We start from the raw sequence: 20330 nt of genomic DNA on the forward strand, positions 1-20330 counted from the left end.
GACTCATATTTGTATGAACTTGATTAGATTCCCATTTCAATAAGACATTGCATTCTTAACGACTATTCTGTAAGTAGACAATTGCTGGAGAATTGTAAACTGATCAATATACTTTTCTAGAGAGATAGTTGTGCAAGACCAGAAACAAGACACCGAATGCCTGGAATTGTTTGGTTGACAATTATGTCACTTCTAGTCTATGAAATAGCTGCCTAGTTATAATAGCTATTTTGTACAGGGAAGAAAGAAAATGTGTAGTGCCATTTATAAACGGAAGCAGAGAACAGAATCATAACATCCAAAAAGCAACTCCCATCACTATCTAGAATTAATTTTACAGGTTGGGACCAGAGCAGGGAATTTGGCTTTGTTTTCAGTTTTTAAAATTTACCATGCTTAAGTAGGCACTTTGAAGTTTATGAACTGCATGACTGCCATGGACAGATTTTAAATCTCAACATCCTATCTGCCCAGGAAATGCATGACTTAATTTTAACAGTGAGTCAGTTCTTGCACAGACTAATTTATGAATGTTAAGACTGAATCAATATTTACAGGAAATAGTATCAAATCATATTTTGAGAGACATTCACTATTAAGTTGTATTCGTTCAGTGAAGAGAGGATGTAAATTTAAAATAAGACAAATATTTTCTTTTATCACTGAAGAAAGCTGATATTTTCCCCTGTAATTTTCAAGGTCCTAAAGGTGAAAAAACTAACTGCACTAACACTAGTACATTTAGCACTATTCTGAACATCAATTTTCACGCTGAAAAAATGGAAACCCAGCATCTGTTTTATCAGCAGTACATGGAGAATTATGCCTATTTCCACATTAGCTCACAATCAGCACATCCTCTGCAAAGCTGTGAGAGTTTCCTACTATGGTGCATTTGCTTGCCACCACTGCTCACAAACTGGATTTAAGTACAAATAAGAGGGGAGTTCACACTGCCTGCAGCCATAAGCACGGTGGCTATCCAATATGTTCTAAGTTATCAGAACACAGAGCTAACCTTTATAATTCAAAATGGTAATACTTTGACCAAAGCATGTCCTATTTCTATAACACCATACACTTACAAAGTGCTAAAGAACCGAGTCCTTGCCCCCAAAGATATTATTCTAAATAAGCACTTCATAACACACTCCTGTAAGACTATTTACAGAAACCAAAAGTACAAGCTATATAAACTAGTCAGTATGTATACTGGCTTGCACTTTAATTTTCAACTTCATGAAGCTCAAGATACTTTGAGATGGTGGACACACACATACAGCCTAACAGCAACAAGTCACATACAAGCAAGCGATAACTGTACTCAGAGCACAGTTCACCCAGCCATGCTGTATGTCTTAATAATGAAAATCTCACAAGACAGACATAATTAAAACAGTATTTTGAAAAAAACGCACTTGTACTACTATGGTTTTAAGACACTGGGAAAGGTCACTTATGACACCCTGCAGATCCCACATTGCTGAACCCATGCACATTTAGAAATGGAACCTGTCTAGCCCTTTTATCTTGAGGGATGCTGGTGGGGGGAAGGAGAAAGAACTAAAAGTCAACCCCATTTATTTTAGTGCCCAATTTCACAAGAACACCAGATGTCTCTGAATCAAAAAAATAACTCAGAGGCCATTACACCAATAAATTCCGTTGTCTATCTGAATCCTATCCTGGGTCACTCTAGGCATGTCCTTTATATTGCTAAGTTCTCTAATTTTCCTCCCTCTAAATGCTATTCAGAGGACTGTTCCCTCTCTATCTCTGCACAATTTCCCCCTGTTAATACCACACACACATTCATCCTGCCAAGTAGATTTTCATGTGCAACTGGTGAGAATTGACCGAGTACCTCTATATTCCTAAATAAAAAGCTCCACTTACAACTTTAAAAACAATACTTAGGAATAACAATTAGAACATTACAGTTCACATCCAGTGCAATATGTTAACCTATGTGAACACACAGAGATCAAACCACAAAAACTACATAGTATTTAGTCTTATAGAATAAATATTTTTATTGAGTCTGAGGTCTGCTACACTTTTAAGACAGTAATCAAAACTTCAGAGCTTAAACAAACAGAACTGCTTATTGCTTGTCTAAAGGTAAACTTCCTTTTAGCGGTGCTATGCTTTTTTCAGCAGAAACATAATTTTTAATACTTGAAAGCAACATTTCTTATGGCACATTTTCTTCTGAGCCGGTCAATATTTCCCTTAAAATAACCTACTTTCCAGAATTTAACATGAAATACACAAAAAATAAATATTAAAAGAAATTTTAAATATAAATACTTAAACATAATCTTACAGATGTATCTGAAACTGGTTTTACATTCGACCTAATTATTCTGAGCATACACTGTTGGAGGAAAGGATGAGGTACGCTACCAAATAATAGGAGTATTTCAGTATATTTAATCATGCATAATACCTGCACAGATTATTATGAAGGCACTAGGCTACATTCTGTTTGTAGTCATGAGTGTAAATCTGAAGTCCCTAGCCTAACAGAAGAATCTGGTCCACTGACTCCAACAGAGCTTGATGACATACTCCATGACTTCCAAGGGACCAGTGTTCTAATCAGACAAGAACCTAACCACACCACAGCTGAGTATGTAATAGAGATCTGTCAGACAGTCCACATACTCTTAAGGATTTGACTCATGTGTCTTGTGCTTTTCCTTGCAATATCTTACACAGAACAGAAGTGGGCATTTTCCTCTAATGACTGGGGATACTTCCTGTCCTTTCATACGCTATGGCTATAAATATGCTGGTTTTTCAACAATGCTTCTGTGTCTACAGCTCTGAATAAGCCTCATTTTAACTCCTCATAACTGAAAAAGGGCTGATATTTTCAGAAGTTCACAGGCGTTCAGATACCTCAGCGATAGAGGCCATGAAAGAACCTGAAAGGATAGTTTGTAAATCAGTGAAATAAAAATATGCTGTTGCATATAGAATATTGCATCTGTGCTTTCAGCTAACTATTCAAGAACAGGCATACCACTCTCTCTAATTTCTTGTCTTTCCTCAAATGTATTAGGCAGTAAGCCAAAACCACAACAGAATTTTAAGTTAAAATGAGTAGTATTTAGGGTTATTTGGGGGGGATGGTGAAAGATTTAAACGAAAAGAAAAACAAAGCAACCCCTCTCCCAAAATAACAAGTTCCCCACACCAAGTTATTCTTAAAATATTCTTTAAACTGTGATGACAAACTCATCCCTAAAATCCCCCTGAACTATATGCTTCTGTTTTCTAGAACTACAGTCTACAAATATCACACACGAAACCCCTGTATATAAAATCCTCCAGCTACATCACTGGGTGGCAAATCTCTTCATTTAAGAAAAAGGAAATCACCTATTCATTTCCACTATCCCCTACTCTCTGTCCTGTGCTGTGGTAATGCTCTGCAGACAAAAGCTCTGGAAGAGGACTCAAGACTAAAAGCCAAATAATACATATCTTTAAGTCAAATACAAACACAAAATAAGCCACCTTCAAACTAAGATGCTTTGCACAAACACATGAAAACTTTTTTCTGGCTGGGAGCCAGTTAAGACCAAAACTTTTTTAAAATGCACAACAGAAGCATGTTTGTGTTAAGGATGGACTGACCAGACATTTCTGGGGTCAACCATCTCAGGTTTGAGAGCTTTCTTCTAAAAACGAATGTTTAGATAAAGAGCCTGAAAAATCCACGTCTTCTTGCCGCTACATACATATATGGCCTGACACTGTTAAGTCCTAAATACCTTTAACACCAACTGAATTCAGATGCGTTCAGCACCTTATAGCATGGGGCACTATGTTTCTAGCCCGAATGTTTGCAAAGATACATGTGGTTTACATTTCAGAGGTTGGTAGATGAAATTTTGTCTTCCTGAGTCTGTGCACAGACAGCTCCAGTGACTCTATTGCTGCTGGAAGCCTTGCTGAGCAACAGCAGAGTAGTTAATAAACCAAAGTCATTTTCACTGAAGCCCTGATGGTTCTGAATAGCAGCGAGAAATTCAAGATTCATGTCAATTTCATGCTTGGGGAAAGTTTAACTGGATGTAGGATGTCATACCTGTAGCATAAAACCTACTAAGCAAGGAAAGAGAAGTAGGCTGTGTGTTCCTCACAGAAGAGGATCCACACATAAAAGCAGACTAGTAAAGAGTAGAGTGGCAGAGAATTTTTTCCTCACTTTCTTGCAATAGCCAAGATCCTGAAGCAATATCCTCCCCTTCCTCATGAGCAGTTCTGGGTTTCTCATGGAGGCACTACTCCAGGGCTTGGCCCGTAGAGGGCGCTTCCCCACCCTTGCCTTTTGTATAAACCTCTCACTATTAGGCTTAGTTCTAAGGCTAGTAAACGTCTGGTAAATTTTTGAGACTTAATTAGATACATTTCTGTTCCTTACTTTATTCTGTCAGCAATTCCCTGACGGATACTCTTCATGACTCTGTCTGTCCTCCACTTAGAGAAGAGAGGATTTTCAGAGCTAATTCCAATACTGGTCTGTTTGAAATAGCCAGCAATGGTGTCAGCTAGAGCCTCAGCCAGCACTCCATCCATTACACACCAAGGATGTAAAATTTCATGACATCTACTGGGCCTCTGAGTCAGAGTCTGTTCTCGGAGATGTCAAACACTGGTTCATGAATACTGTGCACACAGACCAGATTGTGTAACTTGGAGACACCTAAAAAGGAACTATCCAAAATGACTGATCTACATTTTAAAAAAGATGACCAGATTGTTTGTCAAATCTAGACGCCCCAAAACTGGTTCATAAGGATAGGTGGCCTGTTGCCTATTTATCTCCCCAAATTCATGTTTCAGCAACACGCAAACAAAGAATTGCTAGGAGAATCCACAAAAATATAGCTTTTTTTAAAAACACACATAAGTTATCAACCTTTTAACTTTCGCTTCACAGTCCAAATTGTAGATAAGAAAAAAGGCAAAAACCTTAAGTTTTCTTACCAAAGATTATTAAATATCTACATAATAAATTAGAGACAGATTATTTAGAAAAGGCTTGGAAGATAACAGCTTTAAGTTGGGTGTTGTTTTTGTTGTTTTACACAGAGAAAGAATAGTCAATTTCACGTTTTAAAGCCCTGATAACCCTGTTAATGGCTTTACTGCAGGGTGAGGGATTTGTGATGGCCATTTTAGCATCTCTATTCAGAATGATAAAAAGAACAGGAGTACTTGTGGCACCTTAGAGACTAACAAATTTATTAGAGCATAAGCTTTCGTGAGCTACAGCCCACTTCATCAGATGCATACCTCAGAATGACATGTGCCTATGCACATCTGCTACCAGTTTGTCCCTATCTTTGCTTTGCCAATAGCTGTTAAGTTGTCTCTGCCTCTTTCCTGTAACATAGAGAGGCCAGTGCCAGTTCAACATTTTCAGTATCTGAAAATAGGAACCTGCTGCCTTTGTTTGCTCTCTTATTAGTTTGCTTATCATTTCTCTCCATAGGATGCCACTATGCAACCTTTTATGATTTTCACTTTGAGCTTCTGCTCCATCTTCCAGGTAAGAACCCACTTCCTCCTACAGATGTCAAGAACTTTTACTCTGAGTTATTAAAGACACAAGGTGGATGAGGTAATATCTTTTATTGAACCTCACCCACCTTCTCTCTCTAACACCCTGGGACCAACTCAGCTACCTCTCTGCATACTCTGGGTTATAACATTCAGGATTCCAAAGACTATATCCAGCCTTGATGAGAGATATTTTTCTCTACATTCTCTAGTGTTCTGTCTAGTCTAGTTTAAGAAGGGCCAAAACAAGTACTCCTTTTCTTATTACTTCCTCTGGAAGTCCACTCCATGTCCCTCTCATTGTTTTGAGCTTGGGGAAGAGGGGAGAGGCACACACTTCAGCCTGAAGAACTCCTTTCTTCATTGCAGTCCACGGGAAACCCTTTTGAACAAATGCAGTTCTCCCCCACCCCACGGTGTATCCGTCCTTCAGATACTTATGGACCGTCCTTTATTCCGTTCTCTTTTCCCACTGCCAAAGTGTTTGTGTTTGCATGGAGGAGAGATGAGTGAACGAACTCCAGAAACCGTCACGCCGCGAGGACTGTTTCCGCGTGACACACAACGAAAGCACAGCAATCACACAACGAAGGGACCCTGGCTTGGTACACCGTGCAGGAAATAATTTTCGCAAAGGTGCGTGCGCAAGCTCCCCCAGAGGCTCTGTGTACCGACGCACCCGGCTGCCCGCTTCACCCCTGCAAAACCAGCAGACAGTCGATACACTCTGGCCGGCAACGCCGGAGGCATCAGCCCCGTGCCCGGCGCTGGACGCGCGGGGGGCTGTCCTGCCCGCCCCTGCTCTGGGGGGGGGGGGGGGAGCGGCACAACCCCCGCCCAAGGCTCACACACGGGCTCAAAGCGGGACCGCTGCGCTACCCTGGGGCACGCGAGCGGCTCCCACGGCGCAGGGTCCCGCCCCCGTCCCCGCAGCGGCCCCCACACGCCAGGAGCAGCTGCTAACTCCCCTCCCCCCCCCCCCCGGGGGCACCTGGCGCGAGCCCGGCGCCCGCCCCCAACCGGCGGAGCGTGCCGGGGGGGAGGGGGGGTCACGCGCCCCCCAACGGCTCCCCGGGCGCGCGCGGACCCGGGGGCGGAGGCAGCGCCCCCCAGGCGACACACTGACCTGACCGGGGCCCCGTCCAGCTCCGCACCCGCCGCCGCTACCAGCCGGCCGCGCGCCCCATCCAGGCGCCTCCGCCCGGCCCCGCTGCGACTGACATCGCGCCGGCCAATCGCCGACCCCACCGCCCGGGACCCACAGCCAATCAGCGAGCGGAAGAGCGGGGCGGAGCGGGGAGCCGGCCGCCGGGGCCGCCGCCAGCCAACCAGGGCGCGGCGCTGGGAGCAGAGGGGCGGGGCGCGGGGCTGAAAATCCCTTTTGTTCGCGGCCCTGGAAGGAGAGCGCGGGGCTGTGATTGACGCGTCACTTCCGGGGGCGGAGTCTGAGGCTGGGCTTGCAGGCGGAGGCCCTGGCCCTGTGGGGGCGCTGTTCGCAGGCCGTGCAGTGCCCGGGGCGGGGCGGCTCGGAGCCCCCCCCCCCGCAGCCGGGGGTGGGAAAGGGCAGGGAAGGGGGGAGGAACTTCCCCGTCTCTGCCCCCAGCCGGGGTGGGAAAGGGCGGGGGGGGGGGGGTAGGGAAGGGGGGAGGAACTTCCCCGTCTCTGCCCCCAGGCTGGGGGTGGGAAAGGGCGGTGGGGGAAGCAGGGAAGGGGGGAGGAACTTCCCCGTCTCTGCCCCCAGCCGGAGTGGGAAAGGGCGGGGGGGGGTAGGGAAGGGGGGAGGAACTTCCCCGTCTCTGCCCCCAGCCGGAGTGGGAAAGGGCGGGAGGGGCAGAGAAGGGGGGAGGAACTTCCCCGTCTCTGCCCCCAGGCTGGGGGTGGGAAAGGGCGGGGGGGGGCAGGGAAGGGAGGAGGAACTTCCCCGTCTCTGCCCCCAGGCTGGGGGTAGGAAAGGGCGGGGGTAGGAACTTCCCCATTGCTGCCCCCAGCCTGGGGTAGGGAAGGGGGGCAGCTGTCCCTGGTCCTCTTGGGTGCTGACCATGTGCCATATCAATAATGCAGCCCACTGCTGGCGTAGTCCTCAGGCTGGCTCTGCTTGTTTGGTTCCTTCAGGCCAGTACAGGGAGGAAGCCTGGCCGTTGTCAGATGGCGCAAGTGAAGCACCAAGGCAGGATGGCTCCTCTCTCTTCCAGGCAGGCACTCTTCTTGCAACCTCAAACGAGAGGTCAGCCCCCTCCCCAAGGTTTTGTCACTTCTATCACAGTGCTAAGACAGCATCTGATTTTGCATTCTGAGCACATATTTAGACTGTAAGCTTTTTAGGACAGGTAGCATCTTGGTTTTGTGCAGTGCAAAGCAAAATAGGATCTCAGTCATGGTTGGGCCCTCTATGGACTAAATAAATCCACGTAGTCATGTCTGACTGGTGGTGACATCATAGCAGAATTTTCAGAAGCCTTCATGATCCATCACTAATTTACAGCGCTCAGCAGCTGTCCCCTCACTGATCTGCTGCACACCATCATCCATCCAGCTCCTTGCTGGTTGTCCCCTACTAGGGTGATCCTCTATCATTTCTTCCATAATAACTTTTGCAAGTTTCAATCTCTGCAGCTGTTGTGACCAAAATACATAAGTTTGCATCTTTTTCTTTCTGACATCAGGATCTGCTTCTCTCAAATAATATTTCTAATATAGGCATTCGTCTTCCCCCGCCCCCCACCCCATACAGGAGATAGCAAGAGTTGTTGCCAACACCACATTTCAAAAGCTTCAGTTTTCTTCTTGTTAGCAGCATTAATTTACCATGATTCACATCCCTGAATGATTATGGAAAAAATTATGCTTTTCGCTAGTCATACCTGCGTACATTTTGAAATGCCATGTTTTTTCCACACTTTCTTGAGCAAGCCGTCCCTAGTTGTCTTCCAGCTTCTTTGGAAAAGCCTCCTTGCTTTGATACAGATGAGATAAATCAAGGAGGCTTTTATATATAATACCCTTGTTGGTTGTCCGGCAATGGTGAGATCTGTTTGGTACTACCATAATACAAAAAGAAGATGGAATTTTATTACTTAGTGGATCCCCTAGTGGATTGATCTTAGACATGTTGGTTAAAATTCTACCTCTTCCAGGGCTTCACTTTGTGATGCTGGGCAAGTCAAAATTTCTGTGCCTCAGTTTTCTCATTAGTAAAATAATAATGATGCTACTGCACTCTCATATAGTGCTTTTCACAGAGTCATAATACCTGCTGCAGAAGAGTTTTGAGGCTTAATTCATATTTGAAAAGTGCTTTGAGATCCTAAATAAGACACCAGGAAAAATTAAAAGTAATAATTTACATTCCCAGGCCTTATAATCTTTAAAGCATTTCACAAACCTCTAATTAAATGTGTTGCTATTGTAATGCATTATTACTGGAAAGATACAATTTTCCTTTGCTGCTTAGACAGAATAACGTAACTATTTCTGAAGTGAAGAAAATGAGTGATGACAGTGACAACAGAGAAATTGCCTTCACACTGAGCAGCATCTTTCCTGGGTTGTTTTGTTTTTTTTTAAAAACGTCGGTTATGCAAATACTACCTCTCTAATAAGAAAGCAATGTAGAGCAGGTGTTGTCTGCAGAAAAAAATCTGTATTTTTGCCAAACCTAATTCTAATAGGAAGAGTACAGGACAAATTGAAAGGTAAATAAGATGAGAATTTAGTCATCTGTCAGCTCAGTTCCTGGAGCAAACCACTCACTCATTGGAGTTTAAGCCTTTCTTTCTATCACATTAATTGATTCCCAAGAGAGAGAGTGTTCATATGGATTATTTTGTTGTTGTTGTTGTTTTAGAAGTACTCCAGAATGGTTTTAGTCCATGATAAGAAACTTGTTCTGATGAAATCACACGCTCCACGAGCCACTTTGTAGCTGGGCTGGTTTTCTAGTTGTAGTATTTATTATTATTATTTACCACTTGGGCACTGTACAAGACAATCCCTACCTGAAAGCTCAAAATTAGAACAAAAGAAACAAAGCTTTTGTCTAAAACAAAGCAATTTCTAAATCGTTCTAAGCAGCAATTCCTTTGTAGTGAAGAACTGTAGTAAACCAGTGACTGATCCTTTTATTTTTAATGAGAATTGTGTTCAGGTAAACAGCTCTTAGGGAGAAAGGGACAGATCGTCAGCTGCTGTAAAGCAGTGTAGCTCAGCCAAAGTTGATGGAACTATGCTTATTTACACTACCCAAGGATTGTGGACTTTTAGCTTCTCTTTGTTAACCCAAGAGGGAAACAATTGTATTATTATTTATATTACATTAGTGCTTAGACCCAGCTTGGATCAGGGCACTGTTGTGCTAAATGCTGTACGTTCACAGGATAAAAGAGTCCTGGCCCTGCCTTACAGCCCCTTTGAGACAAAGGGTGGGAGAAAAGAATATTATCACCATTTTACAGATGGGGAACTGAGGCACAGAGAGATGAATTGTGTTGGCCCAGGTTGCACAGGGAATCTGTGGCAGAGCTGGGAATTTCCTTGGTCCCAAGTCCAGCACTTTAATTACAGGCCATTCTTTTTGTCAGCATGAACTTCCCTTACACAGTGAACCTCAAGACTGATATAGAAGGTCCACCTGTAGAGGTGAAATAGGAGGTCAGTTTCTGCAGCCCATTTAGTCATTTGCACTTCTGCTCAGACTCCCAACAAAAACCCAGTTATCACTAATCGGGTTTTCTTGTGATGGGGGCATCTGAAAAGAAGGACTCTGTAGTTTTACAAAGAAGCTGACGTAAAACCCCAGTCTGGGGTTTTACGTCAGCTTCTTTGAAAAACTACAGAATCTTAAGTTTGTCTCTTATTTTCTACAGTCACATCAAATCATACTATGGTATTTAATGCTATTGGTGCACTGAGATTTTACTTGGAAAAGGGTGGTGTTGTATATCCTGCTGTGCAGTGTGACTTGATGATAAATCTCATGATGACTCAACTTCTCATAAAAAGAAAAGGAGAACTTGTGGCACCTTAGAGACTAACACATTTATCTGAGCACAAGCTTTCGTGAGCTACAGCTCACTTCATCGGATGCATTCAGTGGAAAAAATGCTCATGATTCTTGATGCTATCTGTTTGAAGATCTCAATACCCTTTACAAACACTAATTGACCATGCAGCACCGACCGCTCAAAGAAGCGAATATTGCTGTCCCCCTTTTGCAGATAGGTAATAGGAGACAAAGCATTTTTTTGAGTTTTCTTAGCCAGTACAACACGAAAACCAGAACCCATGAGTGCTTCTGGATTGCTATTTTAACACATAGACCCTATTGCCTTCCTAGTGAGAGTCTCCTTGATTTATGAGTTGATTGTCTCAACTCCTTGTTCTCTGAGGAACGGGGGTTACTGCCATCAGTGCTGATTCCCACACAGTCATCAGAATTAGAACTGAGCCTTTCTATGGAGAGTGCTGCATGGTCTCTGATATTCCAGTAAGATGTGCTGAGGAATTGGTTACTCACTAGATTCTGGAAGTCAGAGAATAAATCTTAATGGCTATCCTTACTGTTACTATTACACTGATGACATTAGAACATGGAGCTTGTGATTGCCTATGAACATGAATTCTGTTGAGGCATTTCCTAAGAAAAAGCAGCAGCATCTTTAAACAGAAGGTGCAGAGTACAGGGAAGGCTAGTGAAAACAGCAGCTCAGAATGATAATTCTTCGGTGATAAAAGTGACAGACAGAGAAGTGCTCAATTATACAGTGACAGTGTTAGCAGCAACATATATCCTCAGCCATTCTAGGCTCCTCTCCCTTGTAACTCACGAAGTACAATGTGTTTATTTCTGAACAGAGCTCTTCATGCACAAGTATTACCGAATACTGCTATAGGGTTGCCAACCCTCCAGGATTGTCCTGAAGTCTCCAGGAATTAAAGATTAATCTTTAATTAAAGATTGTCATGTGATGAAACCTCTGGAATACATCCAACCAAAATGGGCAGCCCTACTGCTCAGGCTGTCCTGTCTGGTAAGAGGTATCAGTGAAGATAACACTTCACACGTCTATAGTGCCTTCCAGCCAGCGATCTCAGAGCCCTTCAGAAACACACAGTGATTAAGACTCATGACCTCTCCCAGGAAGTAGGCATTGGTGTTTCCACTATTTAGAGCTGAGCAAATAATTGATTTTTTGGTTCAGTGACCTGCATTCACAAATAGTTTCAGTTGACCCGCACCTGCAATTTTTCGGCAAATAAACTATTTGTAAAAATATTTCACCTATTTCTACTACTATTATAATGGTACACTAAGACCACTGCTTATCACACTGATCATAATCTCACAGCGATCTGTCTGTCAGTATCCATCTGTTGGCTCTTGTCTTAGAGAATGTCAACTTCTGGGGACAAAGATCATCCTTCTGTTGTGTGTGTACAGCCTAGCACAATGGCACTGGGGCCTTTAGGCATTACTGCAATACAAATAAACAACAATTATAATAATTCCCATTCTAAAGAAGGAGAAATTGTGGCACTGAGTGGGATAAGTGACTTGCCCAAGGTCACATAAACAAGTCAGTATCTAACCTGGGATCAGAACCCATGAGTCAGATCCTCAGCAGGTGTACACAGGTGTCGATCCATTGAAGGCAATGGAGCTGCACTCATATACAGCAGCTGAGAATTTGGTCTCAAGCCTCCTGCCTCACAGTTCTGTCTTGAATCACAAAACCACACGGCCTCCCACATGTGCTGTGACGTGCTAGAGTAGGTGGAAGGATGCTAGAGTTGGGAAACAAAGACTCAGTCCATGTGGAAGTGAGTGCTGACTGTTTCCAACTAATGAGATGGATAGCAGGATTTATAGGCCAGGGAGAACAGGTGGGTTGTGAGGGAGGATTTGCAGAGGAGAAATCAATGAGGTGTAGGCAGGCTGTGTTAGTAGGGGGATGGAAGTCTGCCATCCCCTGCAGAGACAAAAAGGGGGAAGAGAAAGAAGTTTGGTATTGGAGCAGCATAAATTAAGGAAGTTCGAGCTAGAAAAGACTGACTACATTAGACCACCACTTCCTGTAAGTGCAGGATGGAGCCTGACAAAGGAGATGTCGTCTATGAAAGTGACACAACTCAGTTCTCAGCTGAAAGACCAAGCAGCAGCAAGACGGATGGCTGGAGAAAGGAGCAGCTTCCTCTTTAAATGGTTAATGTGCTCTGAGTGTGAATTATTGAGGTTAACTCAAAGCCAGCATGGAGGTGCAGAAGGTGGGCAGCTCCAGGAGGCATTAAGGAGAAAAGCATTCCCAAGGCTTTTGGAAAAGGAAGCCAACATCCCTAGAAGCGAACATAGCTAGAAGTGGGTGTCCATTAGATGTTTCAAAGCTCATTATGAAGCTAATTTTGGTTAATTGATTGGCCAGCTTCTGGGTTCGGTCATGGCAGGTTTGTATTTCATCAACTTACAAAACTATGAGCCACTTCTGAGGCCTTGGCCCTGTTTGTGTGAATGCAGCTCCATCCTGTGTCAGAAAGCTTGTATTGCACCTTATTCACACTACCATAGTGCATGCCGAAATGTCCCTACTAATGGTGCAGGATGGGGAAGCTTCCACTCTTATGCCCAGGTGTCTCTGGAAGCCAGGTGGGTAAACAGAGGCATTGATTTTCCTGGACTGTCAATCCAACAGCTTTCACCAGAAAGTCACTGGCAAAAAGAAAAATAAAACATTAAAAGGAGAAAGGTTAACATATTTTCCCAAGAAGTTACAAGCCACTAGAGGGCATGAGATAGGCAGTGAGTGTCCTGTACACTCCAATGCTTTTTAGTCCTAGAAGTTTGTATTTATTTGGTGTAGTTATGTGACCCTGATTACTGTATCACCTGTTCTAGCCAATGTCACACTATAAGGAAAGCAAACTTGTGGAGTATCACCTTGGTTTGATATTATGTGGTTTACTGAGCGGTGTCCTGCAATACCATCATCTTTCATATTAGATCATTTTTTCTGGCCCACGTTATAACCTCCAGAAAATTGTTTTTTATGATGGTGAAGGATGGCAGTGTGAAGAGTGCTTGCTGCATGGACAGCATCCATCTATCCACCCTTGTTGTAGAGTTTTAAGGGCACTCATCAGCTTCAAATAAAGTTCCCCACCTGTTCTTTTCTGGTCATGTTGTTAGCACTCTCTGGAGGGAGCTGAGGCTCTGTATTGCTATTTTCATTGTCCTTAAAACTGCCTCACAAAAACGTTCACAGAATCAATGGTTGTTGAAACCCAAATTAGTTACAGGGCATTTATGACTGAGAGGATTTTGATGTACATTGTATCTGCAGGAGGTAACATGATTTATTTTATAGACTAACCAATTTATTTGAGCATAAGCTTTTGTGAGCTGTAGCTCACGAAAGCTTATGCTCAAATAAATTGGTTAGTCTCTAAGGTGCCACAAGTACTCCTTTTCTTTTTGCGAATACAGACTAACACGGCTGTTATTCTGAAACCTGTGACTTATTTTAAGTTCACTCCTGGTGTTGTATGTTAAGAGGGAATGTGGTCTAGTAGTTTGAGGAGGGACTGAGCCAGGGCTCCTGGGTTCTAATCTTACCGCTGTCACTGCCTCATTGTGGGTGACTTGGGACAAATCACCTGACCTCTCTGTCTTGATTTCCTTAGCACCAGAATGGGCACAATCACACCTATCTGTTTCTCCAGGCAGTGGAGTGGGGTGAAGCGAGACTCTCAGATGGAAAGCACCATAGAGGTGCAAAGTATATTATTAACTTGCTTCCAGGCTAGTCTCCCTGTTCTTTGTGTCCAGCCAAAACACTATGCCCTTTGCAACTATCCATTGTGTATTACTGTGCTAATTACACACCATAGATTTGGGCCAACACAGAGATCTGTGTACAGCGTCAGGAGCCGGTATATGATGGTTGGAGTTGAGATCCCAACCTGGGTTCCTAGTGATGAGGAAGGGAGAATTGGTCTCAGTGCAAGTGTGAGGGAGGGTGCATCTCTCACGGTATGCTGTAAGCTTTTGTGCAGGTGCCTGGGTGACGTCATGTCTAGGCCTCCCTAGGTAGACATGAGGGAAGCAAAGGGGAATCCCAGAGCAATCTCAGATTGGCTGCCTTGTTACCTGTCTGTATGGAGCCTAGCACAATAGGACCTGCTCTTTGACCGGGGTTCCTCGGTGCTACCATAGTACAAACAGTAAACAAGTCAAAAAACAAACGGACTATATCTGAATGCACAAATGACATGGAGGAATTGCTTTGCTTTCAAAATTGGCAGATGTTTTCTGGGTGGCAGCTCCTGCTGGTTCCTTGTTTTTTCCCTGATGCTGCAAACATGTTCTCCTTAGCGTCCAATCCAGTTCTCAGCAACAGAATGAGAAAAGCAACCTTTGTTCAGAATGGCCTTATGTGCAGCTGATAATTGACTAGCCATGTATTCAGCTCTTACAAGGTCTTATCAGCATGAATTATGTCACAGAACATCTGGCACCAAAGGCTTCTCTGTTCTGGGACTTGAAAAGAAGGTTTGGTGAAGCCAGTACAGCTGAAAAGCAAACATCTGGAGAGGGATAATCTCTGAAGTGTCCTAGATGGTCTCAGGGAAGGAGAAATGTGTAATTTTATTCTAAAAACCTAGTAAACTAAAGCACATGAAAGAAAAAAGTTTTCTAGCAGCATCCTTCTGTGCACACATGTATGATATTGCAGCCAAAAAGCCAGAGCCTGGACTGTGTTGGGATGGGTCTCACCAGGGAGGTCAATTTTGCTACAGATTTACTATGTTTGATTGTTAATGTGCAGAAATCCCAAAACGTGGAACGGTGCTGGTGACACTGTAGGTACCTCTTCAAGGACAGGCTCTCATGTGAGCTGCATAGCAAACTTGGGAGTATGACTTTAATGATTTCCAGGTGAAACTCCAGGCATCCTCTGAGCTCCACTGAGAAGGCAGCAATGTGTTCCACATGAATAGGTAGTATTGCAGGAAGGAGAGAAAATCATCCAGCTGCTCTCTTCTCCACAGTCTCATGAAAAGAAACCAGCAGTTCAGGAAGAGTAGGGTTTGCAGAGAGACTTCCAGAAATGGAAGGTACCTCTCCCACCCAGGGCTGTGCAGAGAATGCACTAGCCACACTATTATAACCTAGCTTGTATATTACCCAGCTGGGTCCTGGGCACTTCACAGATGACCTAAAAGGATGTGGCACCTGCCCCAGAGAGCATGCAAATTAGATTTTTAAGTGTGACCCAATGAGTGAAGGTGATAAACAGTAAGGAGGAGATGGGGCAAGGAAGGACAAGGGTTATAGCAGGATGATCATGCAATGACTTAGTACAAACTTTGCTATGTCATGTGGATTCGATTCTTTATATCTGTATCTATATTACACATACACCCTACAAAAGATAAAGATCCTAAATGGGGGACATTATTGGAACACTGATTGTGGGTATCGAACATAACAGACTCAGTGTGAGAACAGTTCAGATCTTACTAGTTAAGGGCTGTAGATTGACAGTATTTTGCTTGAAAAATGGATTTTCTTGGCATTTTCACAAATTTCATTTTAAACTTCATTCTGTCAGTGTCGGAACTTTTCAATGAACTAGACACACTACTGGAAAAAAGAAGTGAATTTCCTTGTGGGGCTCCGATGCATTGGGCTCCTGCTGGACTGTTCACATTAGGAGACAGGACTGGCCCAGACACTACTTGTTATGTTTTGTTTTTTTGTTTTTTTTTTTGGAGTAAGAGTAATTGATCAGGATAAACAGTTTTCTTTAAGTGTAGTGTTCTGATAATTAATTCTGTGTATTTCCAAAGTCCTTTTCATCCCAGGAATGCATGGTGTTTTCAAAGGTCATTTAGGAAGATAAATATCCTCTCCATTTTACAAAAGCTTAAAATGATGCAGAGTGTTTCAGGGACTTGCTTGAAGTAATAGAATAATTGGTAGAACCAGGAACAGAACCCAGGCAACCTGGGTCCCTGACATCCCAGCTCTAACCACTAGATGCAACCATCTAATGTTTTAGAATGTAACCTTCTAAGAGGAAGAATGACTTAGGATGGAAAGGAATGTCTTTTAATTAAGGATTTATATACACCAGAGAAGCATCCTAAACCTGCCTCTAAAACTTTTGAAGCATATCCATCTTTCTATTAATACATTTTGCTGTAATAATTGAACTGTGCACATTTCTGCTGACCTCACTGGTGATGTCAGAAGATGGGACGATGAGACTGATTTGGAGCTGCCTGTAATTTATGAATACTGTATCTTGACCGGGAAGTATCTATTATATTAATTCATCAGCAGGTTTGTCAGGAAATGCAGCCAGCCAGGCAGGGGGAGAGGGTTTCTGATATTCACATCTCCTGACAAACACATCAAGGGATAAGAGAAAGTGCTGAGTCCTTTGCTTTGAAGTCCAACTTGGACCGGTTTAACCAGGCTGTAAAGACAGAGGAAACAACAAAGGATTTTGGCTGGATTTAAATGGGAGGCTGAGACTACTGGGGAACAGACTGACTTCTGGACTCCAGAGGCTGGGGATCAGGGGTATGATAGACATGCACGTAGACTGTTTATTGTTTTTAAAATGTCTTCTCTTATGCCTGGCCTTGTTCCTATAGTTAAGATTAAACAATACTTTATTTTAAGAAAGCTGTTTTGGGTCACTGTCATCATTGGTCTTAGCTCCCACAAGGAAGAACCACAAGTACCAAGACTGTTTGGACCTGACGGGTTAGCCCAGCTGGTACACAGGGTACTGTATCTCCAGGTCCTCTCAAGGAGTGGGAGAATCGCAGGATTCTGCCTCAGAGATATGAAGGCTCGAGGCCTAGGACCTGGAGGGGTGCACTCAGCTGGGACCAGAAGAGAGGATCACAGTGCAGTGCACCCTGAAACAGAACAGACAGTTTAGGCTTTTCTTGCACTGAAAAAATTAACAAAATACATCAGGTGCCAAGAGAAGAGGACAAAACAGGTAAAAAAGCAGCTTCTAAGAAGGTGTCACAAACAAAAGGGAATAAAACATGAATACAAACAATTAGAAAGGAACTGATTTGTCATGGCTGTGACACCACTGAAACAAGAAACTAGCTGGGAAGATATCCAGAGCTGCCTCATGAGCATTATATATTTTATCTCCTTAAATACTGTATGACAACCATCCTTAAACCTGTGTGTTGTTTCTTCTGCTATGTGGATGTGTACTTCAGAAGGCTCTTTGCATTAGCACAGGATCGTCAGTCTTTTTCCAGAAATTTTGCCACAATGAAAACATTTTGTTTTGTGCTTGTGTGTTGTTTCTTTCCCTTCAAACTGGGGAACAACGTAAAACAGCCTAATAAAATCTGTATGGCTTTTTACAGGCAGGAGTTATAACCTCACTTTGCCTTTAAAAATTCATCCTTGATTTTAATGTTTGGGATTTTGTTTGTTTTTAAACAAGTCAATACTCAAAAGGAGCCATAAACCCCCTTTTTATTTGGCAGCTTACTGAGACGAGTCCATTTACAACCAAGGAAATAGGCATGAAGCATTATACAAAAATATAGAGGATGTAAACACACACTGCCTTAATTTTGTTTTCTAAACTGCGTGTGCAAATAGGGTGAATCCTTTCTGCACTCTTTCTTCAATAAAATCCCCTCCTGTGAACATTACAGTACCAAAATTACCCCTGTGACTCCTTCCTTCGTACATTGCATTACATGAGGCTTTGGCTGGCCATTGGATAGCTGAGGCGCAAGGGTAATGCGATGTGGAGCTTTTCATTCTAGATCATTGGCTTGAATCTAATGGCCCTTCAGCAGACAAGGTGAATTAATTGGTGCGGTTTGTCAGAGACAGAAGGATGACAAAATCTCAGTCCAGTTGCTAATAGACAGGTGTCCCTAATTAGAATGAGCTGGCAGCCTCAGCAGCCAGGCCAAGGACAAAAGGAGCAAACTCCAGGACAGGACTGAAGCACACAGGCTGGGGGAAAATAAATTGCTGCCACCTACCCTGTGTCTGTGTTCGTAGAGGAAATCTGCCTCCAGGGGCCTGGCACTTTTCTCAGCGCTAATTTTATTAATCAAAAACCTGCCTTATATCACGTAATGCACATAGGTGGCCAAATGCGATCTCTACCTTTTGCTTAATTTTCCTCTTAGTGTCTGCTACAGTGGTCTAGGAATTACAGCCGGGGACTTGAATTTAGGAGACCTGGGACCATTAGCAAGTCAATTGACCCGTTAATAACTTGAGTCACTGAAACTGAATGTCCCCGTCTTCAGAGGATAACGCCACTCATATTTGCCAATTGTGTTGAGATCTCTGGATGAAAGGTACACAATATTATTTGATAATCTTGGATTGTGCTGTATTAGTGCAGCTAAAAATGGTACAATGCCAAGGATGCTCCGAGAAACTATTTTCTAATCAGGCAATTTTCAACTTCAATTGCTAAGCATTCCTCTTTTACTCTCTACCACCCTAGCTATATTTGAATAGGCTTTCTCAGCACTTCAGTAAGGCTTATCTATATTGTATAAGATTTAACAGCCATCATATTCTGAAGTAATATAGAAAATGCTTTATTTGTAATTTTTATGACACAAAAATGGAGCATTTCTCCTTTGGGAAACTGATTCTTTTTGTTGTTACCAGAGGACTGTTTTTGACATAATGTGACTTTGATCTTATAACTAATATTTCTATATGAAAAAAATAAAAGATCTCAGAGAACTAAGTTGATACCTCTAATACATAAGAGTATAAACTAAAGTGTATGCATATTTTATACACACACAAATATAAAGAAATAGAGAGAACAGAATTTGCTTTTTGTATCTTGATACTTACATATCCCAGACTATGTTGTTCTTCATACTTAAATATCCCTCAGCACATTACAGTAATGAGTTTGATTCTGGAAGCTAAAGAAACTGGTTCCAGCATGTGTTCAATAATTGCTCAGACACTCAGGTTTTCACAGCACATACTATTTCACATTCACATAATGGGCCAGGTCCTCATGTGGGGTCACTCAACATAGTTCCATTTATTTCAGTGCCAGCGTATACCATCTGAGGATTCAGTCCAGCATTGCAAACCCCAGGGGATCACTTTCTCTACAGAAGAATTATTTCACCTATCATTCAAATACAGCCATATTTGGGGTGAAACACAGCAGCTGGTTAAAAGAGCACACAGCAAGAGTTTCGGACTCAGCAGTAAAGAAAAATACCATATCCAATTAATTCCTCCTTCAGTTTCACAGGTAAACAACATAACTATCCAACTTGGAATTTGGCCAGGACATTAGAGTTTAACACCCACCCCCTTATTCTTACGGATGGTGCCTGTGGCAAGGACCTTGGTATTACATTTGATCCAAGAGACAGCATCTCCTAGAGTTGCCAACCCTCCACGATTGTCCTGGAGTAAAGATTATGTGATGTGATTAAACCTTCAGGAATACGTCCAACCAAAATCGGCAACCCTAATCGACAACAGTACAGCACCCATAATGGCAGGCTGGACAGCAAGTCCTTACTGACTGAGAGGGAAGAGGACCATAGAGTGAAATATCAACTCACCTTTTTACAGCGCTTCAGGGTTCAGAGTTAAAATACAGACCTGGCTCAGATTATGAGGGTTTAGAGGAAGAACGGTTTTATAGTTAGTCACTGGACTGGTACTCGGGTGATCTGGATTCAATCCATGCCTCTAGCACAGACTC

The 20330-nt window shown here is 43.0% G+C and overlaps 1 protein-coding gene across 2 annotated transcripts in view; it reads right to left on the reverse strand.

Moving 5' to 3' along the window:
- The window catches only part of CTTNBP2NL (CTTNBP2 N-terminal like), a 139196-nt gene that overhangs the window by 38639 nt on the left and 80227 nt on the right, over positions 1-20330 (reverse strand). Inside the window, exon 1 of one of the 2 annotated variants that reach the window (XM_048827080.2) lies at positions 6704-6809. The exons of the other annotated variant lie outside the window; for it this stretch is intronic. The gene's annotated coding sequence lies outside the window, so the exon portion shown is untranslated. Of the gene's footprint in view, positions 1-6703; positions 6810-20330 lie in introns of those variants that run through there. 2 annotated transcript variants of the gene reach the window in all.

The sequence above is a fragment of the Caretta caretta genome, chromosome 21 (assembly GCF_965140235.1).
Source record: "Caretta caretta isolate rCarCar2 chromosome 21, rCarCar1.hap1, whole genome shotgun sequence".
NCBI lineage: Eukaryota > Metazoa > Chordata > Testudines > Cheloniidae > Caretta > Caretta caretta.